We start from the raw sequence: 6,000 nt of genomic DNA, 5'->3' as shown, positions 1-6,000 counted from the left end.
CTCCAATGTCCATTTTAACGTTTATTCCCCAGAAGAAAAAAATAAATAAAAAATACACCAAGTGCAGTGTTTCCAAACCTTTTTGCGCGTGACCAAAAGTGACATCTCAAGTCTCTTCGGGACACAAACCTTGTGAAAATAGCCGATCTACAAGCTCACAATGTGCCACGATGCAACATGTTGTGAGCTTGTAGATCTACTATTTTACCAACTTATTTTTCGAATTTTTGGCAATTATTAGATTTGCTTTTCTTTTATTATTTTGCAAACTTTAATACATGTAGACATTTTTGAAAATCATAATAACCAGTAAGACGCCTAAAGACCCTAAAGGGCGAGGTCGCGCCATGTCTTGGCCATCTGGCCAGTGATTTATATTATAGACTTGTCCACTCAAAATCTAAAATTTAATTCTTGCTTGATGCTTTATGCTTAAATATATTTACCAACATAAAAACACGAGAAATTAACACACAATCACAGTTCCTTGCAAAAAAATACAATGAATGTTGTCCAATATATCCTGATGCCAAACTTTTATTTCAAAATAATGCACAAAATAATATCCCCCCATTTCCATTTGACTAACTTTCAGTTACTACAGACTATAGGCTACACATTGCAAGTGTATATACAGTACATTTCTTTGGTGTGTTACTTGACAAAATAGTGGAAAACATTGCCCAGCGCTGCCTTGGTTCAATCACAGTGGCTCAAAAAAGGTGCTCTTCAGTGGAATAGGTATAGGCATAGAAGCAAAGGCACCCATTCAGCTTGTGGTGAAGCAGACTGTAATAGGGGAAATGTTATCAGACGGTATCAGTGTTACCAGATGGGAAATGTTGAATTATCGTACCGGAGGCTCAGAATTATCGTATTTGACATGAAACTATCGTACACGGCCAAAAAAAAGAGAAATCACTCCCGTAAAAACGTAATTTCACCAAAAAATGCGTCTTTAGTGTAAGAAACAACCTCGTTTTAGACTCCTGCGTGACAAAAACGCATCAGATATGCTGTGTGGAGGCAGGCAACTTCTTGGAGCTTACACAAATAAAAGCCTGAAACTTTACTTTACTTTATTTGTTTATTTAGACGGGACAATGCATATTAATGAACACTACATGAAAGCAATGTAAATAAGCCGGAATTAGCAAGAATGCTAAATTTCATCCGTAGTCCCCACATGAAGACAAAACAATACATACCAACAAACAGTAACCCTACATTAGGAGAGGGCGCCTAAGAACATACATACAGATACTATTTTTCCTCAACCAAGAGAAAACAACAAAAACAACACATATTACTAACAGTACCCTACATTAGAAAAGAAAAGTTTAAAAATATACGTACATGACATGGGCTGTACTCTTAAAACTATACATGGTCACAGGTTTGATTGTCAACTAACCATTTTTTTAGATTGAACTTGAAGGATGGAAATGACAAACAGTCTCTTATTGTTAGAGGTAGGTCATTCCAGATTGAACATCCCTGCACTGAAAGGGTGTTTTTTCCAAAAGCGGTTACCCGGTACGGTACTTCGCAATCCCCTCTAGTGATTGCTCTAGTATTGAGTCCTCTATCGGGCTTCCTTTTTATGAATTCCTTTAGGGGAGGTGGGCATAGACCATTTAGGGTCTTATATATGATACTGACCTGTTTAAATACCTTAAAATTAGCGAAACTCAAAAAACGGTACCTCTGAAGAATATTACAATGGTGATATGAGCGGGGTTTCCTATCGAATACCTTAAGCGCACTCTTATATAGCTGTTCAATGGGTTTGAGAATCGTTATACCTGTGCAAGACCAGTTTGTGAAACAGTACTCAATGTGTGATTGGATCATGCATTGGAGATAAGATTTAGCAGCACTAACTGCCAAACAAGGTCTGATTTGTTTAAAGTTCTGAAGGTTGAACTTGATTGTGTTTGTAACCTTTTTTACATGTTTTTTAAAGGTTAGGGTTGAGTCTAACATGACCCCGAGGTACTTGAACTCTGGCACAAGTTCAAGTTCCTCTCCACCCAGAAACACATTTGATGACTCCATCACAACTGGTCTTTTGGAAAAAGCCATGCAGACCGTCTTTTTTGCATTCAGGAGCAGGCATGAGTCTGTAAGCCAGTCCTGAACGCTGGTCAGAACAGAAGTTAAAACCGTTGACACCTCTGCATAGCTCTTTCCATGAGTCAGTATAACCGCATCATCTGCGTACATCTGGATATGTACATCTTTACATACATCAGGTAGGTCGTTTATGAACAGAGAAAACAGAATTGGTCCTACTATTGATCCCTGGGGGACACCAACCGAGCAAGTGTGATAAGGAGACTTGATGCCATTTATGCTTACACACTGTTCTCTATTTGATAGGTATGATGTAAACCATTTGATGGCCTCTGGGGACAAGTTGAAATGTGTTAGTTTGGACAAGAGGACCTGATGGCTGACAGAGTCAAATGCTTTCTTGAAATCTAAAAATACTGCCATTGCGCAGGGGGCCTTGTTCAAAGCACACTTTAGCTTTTCAATGAATAAGCAGTTTGCTGACTCAGTGGAGTGGAAGGCTCGAAACCCAAACTGCATAGGATGCAGAGGGGTGTAGCCTTTGTCTAGATGTTTAACAATAGACTTTACAATCCACTTTTCAGCCACTTTTGATATAACAGGTAAGATGCTTATGGGTCTATAGTTTGATATGTCCGTTTTTGAGCCAGATTTGAATATAGGTGTTATAACAGCAGCTTTCCACTGAGTTGGGACAGTGCATTTTCTTATGGACAGATTTACCAGATGTGTGATTGGTGCCACCAGAGAAACTGGTCTGGAAAGATGCAACCAGTGTTTTTAATGCCTCCATGTACAGATCTAGGGTCAGATTGACTGATTTCCTGGCTTATTTTGAGAAGCCAAACCAGATCCCAGATCAGCAGCCAGGGAAAATAGTGAATTCACGCTCTTTTTGATGATATGCCGAAATTATCGTACATTTGGGCATTTTTGGAATTATTGATCGTACATCGTACAGAGGGTCAAATTATCGTACAAATACGATAATTATCGTACGTCTGGCAACACTGGACGGTATGATTCCCTCTGCCTTAGCATCTCTGGCTTGTCATATTGTACAATGTACAACTGTAAGGCTTTCTCCCTGACTGGACCATCATGTGCTGTGAGTATAATTTAGACTTAAGCTGAAACAAACTATACAACTAGGGCTTTTCAACTGTATGAATCTTCATGTGGTTTGTCAGAGAACATTTTTGAGTGAAGCTGTTGCCACAAAGTGTACAGCTAAACAGCTTTTCCCCTGTATGAATCCTCATATGCTTTCTCAGATTACTAGTGTTATTAAAGGTTTTGCCACAAACTGTACAGCTAAATGGCTTTTCCCCTGTATGAATCATCATGTGGTCCTTCAGAGTGCTACTTTGACGAAAGCTACTGCCACATTCTGTACAGCTAAATGGCCTTTCCCCGGTATGAATCCTCATGTGCTGCTTCAGAGAACTTTTATGACTAAAGTTTTTGCCACAAACAGTACAACCAAAGGGTTTTTCCCCTGTATGAATCTTCATGTGGTCCTTCAGATTATTACTGCGACTAAAGCTACTGCCACAATCTGTACAGCTAAATGGCTTTTCCCCTGTGTGAATCCTCATGTGCTGCTTCAGGGGACCCTTTAGACTAAAGCTGCTGCCACAATCTGTACAGCTAAATGGCTTTTCCCCTGTGTGAATCCTCATGTGCCTCTTCAGGGGACCCTTTAGACTAAAGCTGCTGCCACAATCTGTACAGCTAAATGGCTTTTCCCCGGTATGAATCTTCATGTGCCCCACCAGAGAACTTTTTTGACTAAAGTGGTTACCACAAACCGTACATCCAAAGGGTTTTTCCCCAGTATGAGTCTTCATGTGGTTCTTCAGAGTCATACTGTGACCAAAGCTACTGCCACAAATTGCACAGCTAAATGGCTTTTCCCCTGTATGAATCTTCATGTGGTCCTTCAGATTATTACTGTGACTAAAGATATTGCCACAATCTGTACAGCTAAATGGCTTTTCCCCTGTGTGAATCCTCATGTGCCTCTTCAGGTGATCCTTTAGACTAAAGCTGATGCCACAATATGTACAGCTAAATGGCTTTTCCCCTGTTGGCTTTTCCCCTGTATGAATCTTCATATGCTTTCTCAGAGTATTAGTATTACTAAAGGTTTTGCCACAAACTGTACAGCCGAAGGGTTTTTCCCCTGTATGAATCCTCATGTGCTCCTTCAGATAACTTTTTAGACTAAAGTTTTTACCACAAACAGTACAACCAAAGGGGGTTTCCCCTGTATGAATCTTCATGTGGTCCTTCAGAGTCTTACTGTGACTAAAGCAACTGCCACAATCTGTGCAGCGAAATGGCTTTTCCCCTGTATGAATCCTCATGTGGTCTGTCAGAGAACATTTTTCAGTGAAGCTGTTGACACAAAGTGTACAGCTAAAGGGCTTTTCCCCTGTATGAATCTTCATGTGTTTATTTAGATTACCCTTTTGACTAAAGCTGCTGCCACAATCTGTACAGCTAAATGGCTTTTCCCCTGTATGAACCCTAACGTGCTGCTTCAGGTCGCATTTTTGTCTAAAGCTGTTGCCACAAAGTGTACAGATATGAGTCTTTATTGATGGAATTTTTCGTGGTGATTTCACGCCATGGAACAGCTTGTTGCTCATTGACACGCTTTGCCCTTCCACAGGTTGTGTCTTGTGATTGCTGTGTGATTTCTGTGTGTTTAAAACTGACTGGGTTTCCCTGGTCTTCTCCCACTCATCACTGTCTTCAGTATCAGAATCAGAATGGTTTGAAGAGAGGAGCTGAGCCTCACTAGTTGGTTTTGATGTAGAACAGTCATCTGCACCAGCTGGTATTTGTTTGTGTGCAGATGAGGTGCTGGCTGGAGGGTCTGTTTCTGTGTTTTCAACATCTTCACTTTTCACGGTTAGTAATGTCAACATTGTCCCGTCAGCCTCTAATGGGACATTATCTTGTGTTTGGAATAGCTCCTCCTGTTCCTCTTTAATCTGTGGATGTGTTTGGAATAGCTCCTCCTGTTCCTCTTTAATCTGTGGATGTGTTTGGAATAGCTCCCCCTGTTCGTCTTTAATCTGTGGATGTGTTTGGAATAGCTCCTCCTGTTCCTCTTTAATCTGTGAATGTGTTTGGAATAGCTCCTCCTGTTCCACTTTGATCTGTGGATGTTCTGGTTCCTTCTGGGTCAGTCTGGGGCCCCTCACCTTCTGTTCAGATGTAGACTCCTCTTTACACACAGGGACACAGTCTAGTTGGAGGAAAATAATGTGATGGTTAAGTCATGACACTCAGAGCTAGAACCAATGTATTCCTACAATGTTAACATTTGTATTTGACCACACATTTCATCACAAAAGGAAACATGGCAAGCCCACACAACCTCTTGATTGCCCATCATATCTGGGTCCTGTTCCTCAGTCTGTAGGCATGCTGAGCACATCCAAATGAATTAATGAATCCAAAGAACGGTAGAGCTTAATACCCTAAGCACCACATGGGAGTGATGTGCCTAGTGGGAAGTTGGTGGGGTCAACTGTTGTCCAAAAAAATATAAATCCTTGTCCCTGTCCTTGGCTTTCAAGTACTACAACACTATGCCTAATTGTGACCGTACGGTAGGTCAGCAGTTTAATTTGAAAACCGGCACATCCTGTCTGCAAGTCAGTCCGTCGGTAACATCTCAATGTCTATAGCTGTTCTGACATAATGACATCACATTGTTGACTGTCATATGGCCAAGACAGAATTGCAAATCGAGACTGCTGCCTGTCATCACCTGGATCTCCATATGTGACCACGGCTGGTGGAAAGGTCCATTATGTTGGCAATTTTCAAACAGCAGAAAATGAAAAAATAAGATTGATTTTTCCCCCCCATATTAACTCATTGGCCGCCTCCCCCGATAGTCACGAG

Source organism: Nannobrachium achirus, assembly GCF_963921795.1.
Source record: "Nannobrachium achirus genome assembly, chromosome: 14".
Classification (NCBI taxonomy): domain Eukaryota; kingdom Metazoa; phylum Chordata; class Actinopteri; order Myctophiformes; family Myctophidae; genus Nannobrachium; species Nannobrachium achirus.
Note: the sequence above shows the minus strand (reverse complement) of the source record.